This window comes from Heloderma suspectum, chromosome 4 (assembly GCF_057233095.1).
Source record: "Heloderma suspectum isolate Gila_16-S chromosome 4, 16-S_ref, whole genome shotgun sequence".
Taxonomy (NCBI): domain Eukaryota; kingdom Metazoa; phylum Chordata; class Lepidosauria; order Squamata; family Helodermatidae; genus Heloderma; species Heloderma suspectum.
Window position 1 is genome coordinate 161039102 of NC_139461.1, and position 16669 is coordinate 161055770.

The following is a 16669-nucleotide window of genomic DNA, read 5'->3' on the forward strand; positions in this document are numbered from 1 at the left end:
TGCTTGTGATGAAGATACTGCCAGGAGTAGAAAGGTTTGGGTTTTTTTTGTATGTTTATGTATTTTCAGCTTTGTATTTTGATTGTACATCACTCACTGAGTGGAGGGGCTATCCAAAAATACTCTAAACAAATAAATATTCTTCATTATGGCCCAGATTCCCTTTGTGACTTGAGGAAGGTTACTTGAATCTGGTTCACACATACTTGTTCTTCATTTGATAACGTATTATGTGGATGGGCCCATCCACATGTGTATGTGTCACATCCTCTACTGTCATCTCTGGCATAATTCTTTTCAGTGGACAGGGTTAGGCAGGGTGATGCAGCTGCCTCAAGCAGCTGACTTAGGGTGCCTTGAAAACGCACCAGATTGTTAGTAAAAATAATAAATTAAATACCTTCCAGGGAAGGGAAGAGGTGTTTGTGGGATTTTCTGCCAAAGTAATGTAGTTGGGCTTGGGTATTGTATACCTTGAGTTGTGGGGGCAGAGGGGGCATAATTTGCCGCTAGGCTTCTGGCAGTAAAATGTCTTGGGCCAGTGCTGTCAGTGGAGTTAGTTCACACATTCAGCTGCATCTCACCAAATGCTGAACCTTATCTGAAATCAAAGTCCAGAAATTCTGGACCAAAAAATGTGACTGGAAATTTCCAGATGCAATAACTCAAGACTGAATAAAGAATGATGGGGGGGGGGGGGGCTTTTGAGCTTTGTTACTATTCTCTGTAGCTGTGATATGCCTGAAATGGTAGGTTCTTAGCTCGAGTGAGAGTTATCTGTGTACATATGGCATACTGTAAAAAAGCACCTCTTTCATAGAAGCTGAAGGGCCATTGTCAGGTCTGGGACATGGGCGGCAGGTGTCTTTGACTAGAGCACCAGGGTCCAGGGTGATGGAGGTGGGCAGAGAGCCAAGGTTACCGGGCAAGGATCAGGCAGTGGCAAGGCATGGCAGGGCCAGAGGCAAGAGCAGTATCCAGAGCAGGCCAAGGTCAGTTACCGGCAAGGTGCTGCAGGGCCAGAGGCAAAGGCGTCGTCGAGAACAGGCAAAGGTCGAGTATCAGCAAGGCATAGCAAGATCAAGAACAAGAGGCAAAAGCACAGTGCTGCCACCATGAAGACTTGTGCTGCTGTTGCAAAGCTTGGGGGGAAGAGGAAGCCCTTCATAGGGCTTCCTGAGGCTCCCAGCTAGTCTGAGTTAGAGGGCCTGTGAGCACCTGCAGACTCACTGCAAGTACTGCAGTGTGGACCCAGCTGCCTTCTGTATCTGGCCACCAGGTAGAGCTGCAGAGCTGCCCAGCTTGAGCAGATCCTGACAGTCATTTTGAGCTTATATGAGCCTGATTGGTCCGGCTCATATAAGGTTTGCACAAAGCAACTTCGTGGGTTATAAGAGAAATGTTCCTCAACTAGAGCACTTCTGGAAGTCAGAGTGCTGGCTTGTTGCTAACTGCTAAAACCTGAAGTATGATAAAATGGACACCTGTAACTACTCAAAATAGCATCATGTGTATGCTGTTAAATAGGATATCAAGTCAGGGGATCATAATCCATTGCTACAAAAGCATTACTAATGGCTATTGTCTCATGTTTTGACTTTATCAGATTATTCAGGTATGTGAATGAGCCTGAACCTGAAAGGAACAGCAGCTACTTAATATGTATATTTAATTGTTTCAGACAAGCTGACACAGTATTAGTAAAATCTTTTCATCTGTTTTGAATCCCTTCCTTCCTGAATGCAGATCTTACTGACCACATAAATTACAGTGTGAGCCCATAGTTAAGAACTCTGATACTTGTGCTTTGGTGAGGAGTGTGGGAAAGACTGGCTTCAGATTATTTTGCTGATACATGGAGATTAGCTTTGTGGAGAATAAAGATTCCACAATAGTCTCCCAGCCAGTTCAGAGGTAATGTGAACCCATGGTTTGTTTTAAAGATCGTTGGTTTATTAACACACGATCTGGCTCACAGATGTTCAGATACACTGCTGTTTCTGTGGGTGTATAGTGATTGGTTTCTACTTTCATGCACCTCGTCTAGGAATACCTTACTGCTCTCCCAAAATGTTCTGCAGCACCCAGTTTACTGACAAAGCATCAGTGTGTTCCCGACTTCTGCTCACTGCTTTGGCTGTTCTCCTCATAGATGAAGTGCATGAAGTGCATCCCTCATACAGCCCTAACATCCCCCCCCACACACACACACACACACTGTCCCTTCGTAGACATTCACCAAGAAAACTAGCTGGCTTCTTTGTTAAACCTTTCCAAGTATCCTGAAGGACATTTCCACTGGTGATCTGCCTACTCTTCATCTTCCATGAACATTTTATATTACTTTCAAGCATCCAGCAGGGTGGTATTGTTCCCCCGAAGGTGACTCTGGGGCATTTTCTCTCCCTAGCACTACCATCTATGGGGAAACTGGCCTTCCATGGACAATCCCACCTATGTGGGTTCTTATTTCCAGCAAATGCTTATATTTTGGGGCCTAAGAAACTCTGCCACTATAACTCAGGGTCCCCCCATTTGGCCCTTTTCTGCTGCCATCAATTCTCATTGAATACTTTAAAACCTCCTAGTAGCTTGATATAAGTGCCTTAGGCGTGAGACAGGCACCAACACTAGGGACAAGATGAACTATTAAGGTAATTTGTTAAAGGGATATTTTTGTACATAAGGTAGTACTAATATTTACTTTGGGGTTTTCAAAAGAATACTTGCTAACACTTCTTAAGGACACAAGAGACACTGGCCACATTCAGACATCACTCTAAGCCATGGTGGCTTAATAAGCTACTCACAGTAGCTTATTTTTTAAATAATCCAGGATGCCCCACCACACGACAGTAGTGAGTAGCTTATTAAGCTACTGTGCGTCATCTAAGACATCCTCGTCCCCCTGTCCTGCTGCAGGCCTCCCACTGGAGCAGAGGCACTGTTTCACCTATTGACAACATTGCAGCAGCCTGTTTTAACCTTCCACAATATCCCAGGGGAGGGGAGAGGTGTGGGGTGAAGTACAGGGGCTTAATTCAGCACTTCCAGCATCACCCTGACAAGGGGATAGGGGCTCTAAAGTGCAGGATCAGGACCAAACTTCACAAACAGCCTCCCCTAGTCAGGAGGGACCGATGCACCATCAAAACCCTCCACAATTACCCCAGAAGAGGGAAAATCCCAGGTGCAGCAAAAAAGGGTTTGCCCAAATAAACCCTTGGGGGGTTGCAGATTAGAACAAAACCCTCAATTTCGCATTTCCCCCCGTAGCCATTGCTGGCATAGACACATTTATTATCATCAAAATTGCTGACAATAAAATGGAGTTGTGCGTTTCACACACACACATGCACCCTAGACATTACTGGCAGAGCTGCTTCGGTTCATAGCACTAAAGCTATAGCGTGTTAGCCCTAAAGCGAAATTGCTCCAAAGGCCCCCCATAGCCATTTTGATTTTGAGACAATAAAGGCAATAAAGCCTTGAAAGGCAATAAAGCCTCAAAATCACTAAAACGCTATAGCGTTTTAGCAATACAGTGGAGTTGCACATTTCACACACATCCCAACATTGCTGGCAAAGCTGCTTCAGTTTGCTACAGTGCTTTAGTGCTAAAGCAAAATTGCGCAAAAGCACAATTGTGCATTCCCGCCCCACCCCAGCCATTTTTCTTCTTCATGGAAAAGTGACCAGAGAAGGAAAAAGGGGTGGGAGCTATAACTCCCTGACAGTTTGCTGGAATAGGGCAAAATTGCACAGGTGGGGTGCCTTCATGGGGAGCCTCCAGATGCTATAGTGGATAATCACGGAACTGTGCTTCTCCACGGAAAAGTGAGCAGTTCCTTCCATATTCCCCTATTTTCCAAGTTGTGCAGTTTCAAAGTAGTGGTCAGGGAAGCATGTCATTGTGTAATGTTGCTGTTGCGAGGTAGCACAATAGCGCGAGGTTGTCATTGTACTAGGGGAAAGCACAGTATCATGGAAGGCTGTGTTTGTTTCACTGCAGTTGTCCCTGGGCTGCTTGTCAGGTCTCAGAAAAAGGGCTCTGCAGACTGGAGCAGAACGGCCACAGTAGTTTTGGCTGCTCTTGCCAGCCGACTCTGTAGGCAATTGGAATAAGCCACGCTGAGTGCCAGATAACACAATAACCCATGTTGGGTTAAGTTACCCTTACTGCAAGCCATGGGTTATCAGAGTTTCTTATTTAAGCCTGACAGACAACACGATAACCAACAATGAGCTAAATAAGCCATGGTGTCTTATTTAACCCACTGTGGGTTGTTGTGACATCTTAACCCAGTCACTGTTACTAATACAAGCCTCTTAATGACTTCTTTTACCTCAGGCCAAATTCCCTAAACCTCCACCCTGGCCAGATATAACAACCAGGTCCAGCTCTTGGATACAGTCTTCCTCTGACTCCCAAAGATCCTCCTGTTGTATTTCTGGCTGCTTGGACAGCTTATCTGGTTTTTTACTGCCTGGTTCTCTAACCTTTCTCTGGCAAGATCTTAGGGCAGCCTCCTGGCATAGCACAGCCATCCTCTCCCTACTCCTGATCTTCACCAGCCATGTACAGTTATCCTACAGAGAAGGAATGACGTAATATTCAGGCCTCAGCTATTCAATTTCTCTTAGTCTTTCTATATCACCAACCAGCAGACCTTCTGCCTCTCTTCACAGACTGACAAAACTTCTAACTGTCATTTCCCAAATGCTCTTTTCCACCTAGCTAGAATCCCCAGCCAATGAGAACTGAATTTACCTGATCCTGGCCTCATCTAACAATATTCAAAACGATAGTCTCTCTCTCTCCCGCTTCAGAACTTCACTAAGCATCTACTACACAGGACTTTGACAGTAACAAAGTAAGGCCTCAGGCCTACTCAGATACATTATAGGCCCACACAAGTAAACGTTACAGAACAGCAACAGTTACATGGTATTTCGGCACATCTCCCCCCCCCCCCCCACGCACACACACCTTATAAACAAGCAGAACACAGTCTTCCACTCAAGGATACTGTGTGCCACGTTCTAATAGTCTCTTCCTAGAGAATGCATCTGCTATTACCTTGTGTTTACCTGCTATATGTTCTACCTTAAAATTAAGCTTTTGCAGAATCCACAACCATCTCTGCAATTTTGTATTTGCGTTACTCACAGTCTGTAACCATTTCAGTGCATAACCTGCTAGACCACCAACACATAGGATTTTAATTTGAACCATAGTCATGCAATTCCCATTCTGAAAAACACATTCAACAGTGTTGCTGCAAGCACAATGTTCCCCACTGAAACCAGTGTAACTGTTTCAGGATACCTATAGTCTAGTAAAAAATAGGGCTTGACTTAGAACTAATCGCAACAGAAATAATTCCTTCAGTGTAATGTTCCTTAGACCATTAAAAACAACATACTAAAAATCTAGAAAAAATATATATAGGGCAACACGTTCAAAATGGTGGATTAAATATGGCGGCTGCTCCTAAGAACATGACAACACATTTTGCCACATAACTAAACATCTATCAGTCTAATAAAAAACATTGTAATAACCTTTTTTATTCGTATTCAATTAAGCTTTCAAACCCCATTAAAAAAACTAAAACCCGTTTAATAGGTCCCAAGGAACATACATTTCCCCCCCCAAAAAAAAATGGCCGGTGTGCATGTAAAATTATAAGTTATATGGTAATTTTGAGATGGAATGGTCATTAATTCATAAAGGTAATTAATTAAAAATTAAATCCCATATTTTTAAGTTTCTTCATGAGTAAAAAAGTTTTTACCCATTGGAGGAACTTGTTGGCCTGCTTTATTTGCAAAGCCCTTTCCTTTCTCACCACACTTCTCCTTTAGTTTATTTTCCTGAAGTTTAACACCAGTTCTGAAGTGTTGATCTGGTACCTTAAGGATCCAATCTTTTAAACATGTTCTTATAATGCACAGGACCCAATTGAAGAAGTTTAGACACACCTTTTTAAAACAAAACACCAGACTCACAGTTTTCTTTTAGCATACTTATGTACACCTTGCATGACTGGAAATAGGCTTGTATATGGCATGCCATACCTGACCAGTAAAATTGACTCTTTAGCCTTTTTCTTGTTTTGTTCATTCTTAGATGGCCTGCACAAGGAATATTGTAAGCTAGTTCCAAAATCTGTTCTCTGTACATATTTGGAACAACCTGTTTTTCATTTCAGGTCCATATATTTAGGTCACCACCTATCTCTGTTTTCATTGGAACCTGAAGTTTCCAGTGAATAATTTTGGTTGGCAAAACCCAAAACGTGGCTACAACCTTGACTTCCCGATAAGAACTGAGTTGAGTGATGCTGAGTTGAGTTATTTGACAAGACCCCACCCACCCCACAAACTGCTGTTTGACTCAAGGCAGGTATTTTAGGTCCACTCCACTACTTTGTCACCATTCATGAGGTGACATGAAGGAGAGAAGGCCTTGCTAGCCTTTCCAAAATGGAAGGAATGTCGCCATGAAGAACCCCAATGGCAGACTTCTCTGTAGCAGCACCCACCCTCTGGAAAACCCCCATGCAGTTCATGAGGCAGAAAATGTGGCATCTTTCAAGTGCATCCTATAAACACACTTTTTCACCCAGGCTTTCCCTGGGTTGTGACTGCTTTGGGGTTTTATATGCTACTTTTAAAGTTTTTCATTATATTTTATTGTGTTGCATTTTATGCTTTTATTGTGAACTGCCCAGAGAGCCTTGGCTGTTGGGCAGTATATAAATGTAATAAATAAATACATACATAAAATAATAGAACCGACAATGGCATGATCAAGCCAATTGTGGCCTAGCTTTTGCTGGGAGTTGGGTATTTCTTTAAGGTCCACCTAGGGCAGTTGCCCCTTCATGGATCACTGCCTTGTTGTGGCGAAGGGGCTTGCGTAACTCAGTGAAGCCATAAGCTATGCCGTGCAGGGCCACCCAAGACGGACAGGTCATGGCAGAGAGTTCTGACAAAATGTGGTCCACTGGAGAAGGAAATGGCAACCCACTTCAGTATTCTTGCCAAGAAAACCCCATGGAACGTATCACAAGGCTAAAAGAGATGACGCCGGAAGATGAGCTCCTCAGGTCGGAAGGTGTCCAATATACTACTGGGGAAGAGCAGAGGGTATTTCCAAGTAGCGCCAGAAAGAGTGAAGCGGCTGGGCTAAAGCTGAAAGGACACTCAGCTGTGGATGTGTCTGGTGGTGAAAAGAAAATCCGATGCTGTAAAGAACAATATTGTTTAGGAACCTGGAATGTCAGATCAATGAATCAAGGTAAGCTGGAGGTGGTCAAACATGAGATAGCAAGACTGAACATCGACATCTTGGGAATCAGTGAACTAAAATGGACAGGCATGGGCGAATTTAATTCAGGTGACCATCATATCTACTATTGTGGGCAAGAATCCCTTAGAAGAAATGGAGTAGCACTCATAGTCAACAAAAGGGCGGGAAAAGCAGTACTGGGGTACAATCTTCAAAATGATAGAATGATCTCAGTACGAATCCAAGGCAAACCATTCAACGTCACAGTAATTCAAGTCTATGCCCCAACCACTGAGGCCGAAGAAGCTGAGGTTGATCGGTTCTATGAAGACCTACAACACCTTCTAGAACTAACACCAAAAAAAGATGTCCTCTTCATCATAGGGGATTGGAATGCTAAAGTAGGAAGTCAAGAAATCACTGGGATAACAGGCAAGCATATCCTTGGTGTACAAAATGAAGCAGGACAAAAGCTAATAGAGTTTTGCCAAGAGAACACGCTGATCGTAGCAAACACACTTTTCCAACAGCACAAGAGACGACTCTACACATGGACATCACCAGATGGTCAATATCGAAATCAGATTGATTATGTCCTTTGCAGCCAAAGATGGAGAAGCTCTATACAGTCAGTAAAAACAAGACCTGGAGTTGACTATGGCTCAGATCATGAGCTTCTTGTTGCAAAATTTCGGCTTAAATTGAAGAACGTAGGGAAAACCACTAAACCGTTCAGGTATGACCTAAATCATATCCCTTATGAATATACAGTGGAGGTGACAAATAGATTTAAGGGATTAGACCTGATAGACAGAGTGCCTGAGGAACTATGGACGGAGGTCCATAACACTGTTCAGGAGGCAGCAACGAAATCCATCCCAAAGAAAAAGAAATGCAAGAAAGCTAAGTGGCTGTCTGATGAGGCTTTACAAGTAGCTGAGGAAAGAAGGGAAGCGAAAAGCAAGGGAGAAAGGGGAAGATATATCCAACTGAATGCAGAGTTCCAGAGAATAGCAAGGAGAGACAAGAAGGCCTTCTTAAATGAACAATGCAAAGAAATCGAAGAAAACAATAGAATGGGAAAGACTAGAGATCTCTTTAAGAAAATCGGAGATCTCAAGGGAACGTTTTGTGCAAAGACGGGCATGATAAAGGACAAAGAAGGCAGGGACCTAACAGATGCAGATGAGATTAAGAAGAGGTGGAAAGAATACACAGAAGAACTATGCAGGAAAGATCTGAATGTCCCTGATAGCCATGATAGTGCGGACATCCTTGATGACCTTGAGCCGGACATCCTCGAGAGTGAAGTCAAGTGGGCCTTAGGAAGCATTACTAACAACAAAGCTAGTGGAGATGACAGTCTTCCAGCTAAGCTATTTAAAATCCTAAAAGATGATGCTGTTAAAGTGCTGCATTCAATATGCCAACAAATTTGGAACACTCAACAATGGCCACAAGACTGGAAAAGGTCAGTTTACCTTCCAATTCCAAAGAAGGGCAACGCCAAAGAGTGTTCAAACTACCGCACAATTGCACTCATTTCACATGCCCGCAAGGTGATGCTCAAAATCCTACAAGCTAGGCTTCAGCAGTATGCGAACCGAGAACTACAGGAAGTACAAGCTGGGTTTCGAAGAGGCAGAGGAACTAGAGATCAAATCACCAACATTCGCTGCATCATGGAGAAAGCAAGAGAATTCCAGAAAAACGTCTATTTCTGCTTCATGGACTACGCTAAAGCCTTTGATTGTTGCAGTAGTCTGTCACCCTGACCAGGTGTCCCATCCAGCAGTTGTCTAGTTTTGAGCATATGTTCTTGAAAGCAAGTGCCAAGGACAGAATAGGGATTCTTTTGGTGTACTGTCCATCATGCTGCATTTGACCTCAGAGCTGTTGAAATAGAGATCTCATATTCTCATTCTCCTGTGTGGCACTGTTTCCTTTGGGGTTTTTAGAAGCCTGGCACCATATTGGGGGGGGGGGGGCTGGCCTGTCTAGTAAGGAGGGGAGTCTGAAAGCTTCCCAAGAGAAAAATAGGTTTTCAGATCTCTCTGCGGAGGGAGTCTTAAGTTTTCCTTCATACCACTCTTCAGTCACCCAAAAAGGTATATTTAGGACACAATCCTAGGCATGTTTAGGCAGAAAAAAAATCCTATAGCTCCCAGCATCCCCCAGCCACCCAACAACTCTGAGGTGCATTACAAGAGGTGCACCAAATGTGCTCCATCTGCTAGACACAAAATTGACTGCATTCTGAGCAAATCTGCGAGATAAGGTAGAGGGCCTGTAAAATTGTAATCAACACCAGACTATTCGAATTCTCAGACTAGCAGAATGAGAGGCGCAGGGATACCTGAGCAAAGTATTGGTGGCAAAATATACCCTGATCTGCAGATAATAGGCAAGAATATTGAACGGGCACAACAAGCTGTAGGCCTGAGAAGAGAGGCTCTGGACCATCTATGCAGTATCGTTGTACAATTGGCCAGTAGTTCCAAGAGATGCTGGCTGGGGATGCTGGGAGTTGTAGGGCTGTTTTGTCTAAGCATGCATAGGCAGGGTTGTGCCCTTGGTGCTGCTTTCCTCACCTCTGAGGGCAGTTTGCTGGTGGGGGGAAGCAGGAGCAAGGGACTTGTTTGTCCGTCTTGGGTCAGTCACGGGCCATGCCCACAAAAACCTTTCTGATTAAACAAATGTTTGGCCTATAGAGGTGATTTTTCTTCTCTTTTGTGTTTTACGTTAATGATATTTTAACTCGCTATTTTTTAAAAAATGTGGTCTTACTTGATTTTAATATATTTCCTATTGTTTGTTACATTGTTTTTAAATTGTAGATTTCATTGTCATTAGCCACCTTCAGCATATTTTGTGGAAAGGTACAAATGCAGTAGACAAATAAATTTAGGGAATTGCAGAGAAGAGCTGGAGGGTGTGAGGAGAACGCCAAGTGAGGCAAGTGAGGCGACAGGAAGAAAAGTCCCATCCCTCCTTCGTGCCAAACACTAATACACTCAGCTGCAATATCCCCCTCTTTTCCATGCTCCTGACACAACCCGTGCTACACAAGCAGACACCCAAAATGTCTCTTCCAGAAATGGGAGAAAAATTCAGAGCCATGACCATGTGACCCAGGCTTTGCCTTTCTTGCTCAGCCTTGGCTTTTTACTCTTAGCAATGTAACACCAGCTCTCCAGGGCAGTCTTCTCATAGCGCTCCAGTCAGCTATGAGGGGAGGCTTTCCAGGAAGGATTTACAGCCATTGTGCGAAGCTTCCCAGCCAAGGGCTTACAGAGAGTAGATGTATGAGACATTTATGGGAGGCTAGAAGTCTTGTCATGTGCTTCTTTCTCCTTTCTTTAAGTCTGAGAGAAGACAACAAAGAGGACAACATGATTGGTTAATGGGATCACTGTATTACTGCATCCCTTCCCTCTTCCTGCTGGAATCTGAAAGAGGGACAGCACAGCAATGGGAAAAACAAAACCTTTGATTAATGCAGTGGTTGTATTCTTAGGTGATGATAAATTATGATTTCTCATTACAGGAAGACGCCACAGCAAGCCTTAGGCTGACACAGTCCCCTCTCCCTTGGCATGGTTGCAAGGAGGAGACCAGAAGCTTTATACCACAGCTTTGTTACAGCCCAACTTGGGCAAACTATGCTTAGCCCTATAGCCCATGATGGAGGAACCACCCTTGGTTTGAGCAGAGGCATTGCTAGGTTCTTAAAAGATCCAGGGCACAGGCCCATAACACAAAATTCCATGTACATATATATTTATCCCAGTCTTAAGTGCACATCTTTACATACGTACGTATGTACATACATACATCTATAAATGTGGTGTGCTTGCATGTGTGTGCGTGCACTGACCATGGGAAATTTTAAAAAACCCTATAACTTTTTTCTCTTGGTCTCTAGTTCTCTAGTTCTCTTGGTCAGAACTAGATGATAATTTCAGGCACAGTCGCCCCCTAGAAGGGGATTACACCTACTCAATGACAGAAAAATAAGTGCAGGGTTTATATTTTGATTTTCTTTTAAAGAGAACTGCCAATAACATTTTTATTCTTCGGAAGAATTGGATAACAATTTCAGGATTCATTGCCCCATCAGAGGACACCATGTCTGCCAAATTGCAGAATGATAGCCACAGGAGTTTTTGTGCAAGGGTAGCCTTGACATTTTGAGGGTCTCCAAAAGAGGACATACTTATATCGCTATGTTAAGAACATAAGAAGAGCCATGCTGTATCAGACCAAGGGTCCATCTAGTCCAGCATTCCATTCACACAGTGGCCAACCAGCTGTTGACCAGGAACCCACAAACAGGACACGAGCATGACAAAATCTTTCTGCCTATGTTCCCCAGCAACTGGTGTACATAGGTTCACTGCCTCTGGTACTGGAGGTAGCACATAGCCATCAGGACTAGTAGCCATTGATAGCCTTCTCCTCCAGGAATTTGTCCAACCCCTTTTTAAAGCCATCCAAATTGGTGGCCATCACTACATCCTGTGGTAGTTTAACTATGTGCTGCGTGAAGAAGTCCTTCTTTTTACCTGTCCTGAATCTCTCACCAATCAGCTTCATAAGATGACCCTGGATTCTAGTATTTTGAGAGGGGGAGAAAAATGTATCCTGATCCACATTCTCCACACCATGCATAATTTTGTAGACCTATATCATGTCTCCCCTTACCCTCCTTTTTTCCAAGCTAAACAATCCCAGCTGTTGTAACCTTCCCTCATAGGGGAGATGCTCCAGCCCTTGATCATTTTAGTTGCCCTTTTGTGCACTTTTTCCAGCTCTACAATATCTTTTTTTTAGGTATGGTGACCGGAACTGTTCACAGTATTCTAAGTGTGGTCACACCATAGATTTGTATAGGGGCAGTATGATATTGGCAGTTTTATTCTCAATTCCTTTTCTAATTATGCCTAACATGGAGTTTACCTTTTTTTACAACAACCACACACTGGGTGAACATTTTCATTGAGCTGTCCACCACAACCCCAAGATCTCTTTCTTTGTTGGTCACTGCTAGCTCAGATCTCAAAAGGTTATACTTCAAGTTGGGTTTTTTTGCCCCAACATGCATCACTTTACACTTGCTTACATCGAACCACATTTGCCATTTAGATGACCATTCTCCCAGCTTGGAGAGGTCCTTTTGGAGCTCTTCAGAATCCCTTTTTGTTTTAACTACCCTAAATAATTTGGTGTAATTGGCAAACTTGGCCACTTCGCTGCTCACTCCTAATTCCAGATCATTTATGAACAGGTTGAAAAGCTTTGGTCCTAATACAGGGGTCCCCTGTGGGACCCCATTATTTACTTCCCTCCATTGGGAGAATTCACCATTTATTCCTTCTCTGTGCTCTATTCTTTAAGCAGTTACTGATCCATAAGAGGACCATGACCTCTTCAAGGGCACAATTGTTTAGGCATTGAGAAATTTAACCTCTTTGTTGTAGCTGGAACATGCATTTATCCAATCAATGTGGGGGCAATTGACGTCACCCATTATTACAACATTTCCTTGTTTGAAGGCCTCCCTGATTTCATTTTCCATCTCATGGTCACCCTGAGCATTCTGGTCTGGGGGACGATAGCACATTCCTAGCACTAAATTAGTTTTGGAGCCTGATATTGTCACCCACAGTGGTTCTGTGGAAGAGCCTACCCCTTTTAGGTGTTCTAGTCCACTCGTCACTATGCCCTCTTTGATGTACAGGTCAACACCTCCCCCAGTATGCCCATCCCTGTCCTTCCTGTAGAATTTATATCCAGAGATGACCGTATCTCACTGGTTCTCTTTGTTTAACCAGGTTTCTGTTATGCCCACTATATCCAGGTTTTCCTTTAAAGCCAAGCACTCCAACTCTTCCATTTTGGCTTGGAGGCTTCTAGCATTTGCACAGAAACACCTATACATAATGTCCCTTCCCAGGTGCTTCTGGCATGTGCATCTTTTTCTATTGGACTTTGGCCTCTTTGACTATTATGTTCTACCATGTACTCCTGGCCTATTTCCTCCCCTTCTACATTTGGGCAATTAAAGACATTTTCATCATCATCCCGTTGATTTAACCTGAACCGGATGCTTCCCAGCTCCTGTCAACTTTCCCCCAGGGTTTAGTTTAAAAGCTGCTCTGCCACCCTTTAGTGCCAGCAATCTGGTTCCATTGTGGTTCAAGTGGAGCCCATCCCTCTTGTACAGGCCCAGCTTGCCCCAAAACATTCCGCAGTGCCTAACAAATCTCAATCCCTCCTCCCTGCACCACCATCTCATCCACACACTGAGGCTCCTCAGCTTTGCCTGTCTAGATGGCCCTGTGTGTTGAACAGGTTGCATTTCAGAGAAAGCCACTTTGGTGGTCCTGGATTTCAACCTCCTACCTAGCGTCCTAAATTTGGCTTCCAGGACCTCACGACTACGTTTTCCACATGGAAACCAACATAGACCACAACCACTGACTCCACCCCAGCACTATCTAGATGGCACGTGATATCTGCAACTTTTGCACCAGGAGGCAATTCACCATGCAGTCTACACGCCCATCGCTAGGGATGGGCGGATTCCCTACCTGTCGTTCTGGCCAGGAATCCGCCCCGGGGGGAGGCGATCCGTTCCTCCCCCCAGAATCCTCGTTGGCCAGCTCCACCCCATGGCAATTCCACAGAGCCGCTGGCCAGCTCTGAAGCGCCAGCGATATTGCCACCATTGCCGTATCGCTGGCTGTGGGGGATTGACTGCAGGCGCAAATGGTGCCCAGTACGCCATTTGCAGCTGTAAAGGTCTTAGTTTAAGGTAAATGCAGGCATAAATGGCTGCATTTAGCTTAAACTAAGACCTTTACAACTGCAAATGGCGTACTGGACGCCATTTGCATCCGGAGACAGCCCCCCTCAGCCAGCGATATGGCAATGGCGGCCGTATCGCTGGCGCTCTGGAACCAGCTCGAGGCTCCGCAAGATCGCCGTAAGCAGGAGCCAGCCAAAGAGGATTCCAGAGGGAGGAGGAGGTAAGTGCTCAGTTCCACCACGGACTCCAAGGGGCTGGATTCTTTAGAATCCGGCCTCATTGGGGTCCGTCACGGAATTCTCCACCATCCCTACCCATCACAAACCCAACTGTCTATGTGTCTACTGATCGAATCTCCCTCTACCACAAGCCCCCCTCCCCCCGAAGGCACATCCTCGGTGTGAAAGGATATTTGTTCATCTTCCAAGGAATGGGTTCCTTAAGGGATCATTTCCCTCTTCCTTAGAATGACGAACGTTCCTTGTGGACCATTGTTCTGAAAATTACAGACAGCCTAGAGGTGTCCCTAAGTAAGAAACCAGCAAAGTTTCAGAAGGATAGGTGCAACAGTTCATGTGGAAGGGGAACTCTCCAATTTGCTTTCACTTCACACACACCCTCCCCGTGGTTTTGGGGAAATTTGTATGAAAATGCACAGGTCATAGAGGTGTCCCTAGGCAAAGAACCTGCAACATTTCAGAAGAACAGGAGCAGGGACTAAGGAATTATGATGCTTGAAATCTAGCTTAAAGCTTTAAGTTTGTTGGCAATGGAAGAATGGCCATCTCATGGTCCCACCTTGCCCTCCCCCAAAGCACAGTGAGGGGAGCCCATGGTAAAAATGTGCCCTAGGATTAGAAGGTGGACTTGTAAGTCATTGAACCACACTCCCTCCCTCCTCCTGCAGCATTTAGTGCAACTAAACCAAAATACGTTATTTTGAGACACAAAGACTGCCTGATTCTGCTTGGGGTTCAAACATTGCACCAATGTTAGCAGCAGGGGAACATGGGTGGGAGGGCACTTTTGCACTTATGTCCTGGTTGTGGGTTTCCCATGGGCAGCTGGTTGGCCACTGTGTGACCAGAATGCTGGAGTAGATGGACTTTGGCCTGATGCAGCACATCTCTTCTTATGTTCTTAACTATAGAGTGCCTCTGAGCACTCTTTTACCACTGAGCCCTACAGCCTCCCCCAACCCATTCTGTTCCTTCCTCATTCTTCCATCCTCCAGCAATTCTTCATAAAAACAGATCTTTTGTTTTGTGGAACTCTCCTCTACCTCCTCCTTGTTATGCACAAGTTGTCATTGTATCTTCCTCCCTATAACTTCATTTGTGCCAAGACTTCACCAGGATTCATCCAAGGAGTCTTTTTCCAAAACTAGAACTAAGTTATTTAGAAACTCTGACCATGTACTAAGTGCCTTTCCCTCATCCATGCAAAATGGAAAAAGAAAACCACAAATGACAAAACATGCATAGGACTGGGCTGAAAGGATTATCAGTTCATTAGACTGGAATCAGGTGGGCAGTGTATTACACCTGCAGTACCATGCTCACAACTCAGGACTTATTTCTGAGTAAACATGCAGAAGATCAGGCTGCAAACCTCACTGCAAAAGTAACTTGTGCTGGAATCCTATGTACACTTCCCCGGGAGTAAGCCCCATAATGGGACTTACATCTGAGTAGGCATACGTAGGATTGTATAAGTGAGCAGTATTTATCTCCCCTCCAGGTTAAAAAAAAACACGCCCCTCCTATTTTTATTAAAGCCTTCTGTCCATAGGAACATAGGAAGCTGCCTTATACCGAGTCAGACCTCCATCTAGCCCAGTATTGTCAACAATGACTGGCAGCAGCGGTTCTCTGGGGTTTCAGGCAGGATTATTCCCTATCTTTAGCTGGAGATGCTGGGGATTGAACCTGAAATCTTCTGCATGCCAAGCATGTGCTCGACCACTGGGCTACAACCCTTGCTATTGCTGGATAATGGCAACTGACAAACAAAACAGCCCAGATTTGTTTCTCTGCAACCACATGAACCCACTTTTCTCAAAGACTTGAGTGAGTGAGTGAGAAGGAGACAACAAACCCTCTTGTCTGTTTGTATAAAGTCAAATACAGTTCAGAACTTCTCTTGCCACCAAAGAGAATTCTCTTTAAAATTTCCCCAAGATATGCTCTGGGTGGAATAAAGAACAGAAAGACAGAACAGGACTGGGAAAGGAAGGGAAAAAGAAGAAAAGAAGAATAGTGGTTGGAGATGGAGGGGGTAAAAAGAGAATTCCCCAAGCCAAATGGCTCCTTTCAGAGAGGTAGCACTTCAGAGGAATTTAGGAGGCTGTGGAGGGTTTGTAAGGATTGCACATACTTAAATGAACTTTATGAGGTGAGATGGCTGAGGGCTTTTTCTTGCTTTTTAAAAACTTTAAAGCCTATTTAAAAGCATTTTTTAGATCATGAAGTCACATAGTCCTAACCCTCCTTTTGATATAATCTGAGGCTTACAGCTGTTTAGAAAAACCTAAACTGGAGGGGAAGAAAGACACTTATGGA

General features: G+C 44.3%; 1 protein-coding gene across 5 annotated transcripts in view; it reads left to right on the top strand.

The window, feature by feature from the left end:
• The window catches only part of RRBP1 (ribosome binding protein 1), a 214478-nt gene that overhangs the window by 94728 nt on the left and 103081 nt on the right, over nt 1-16669 (top strand). The window lies entirely within an intron of this gene.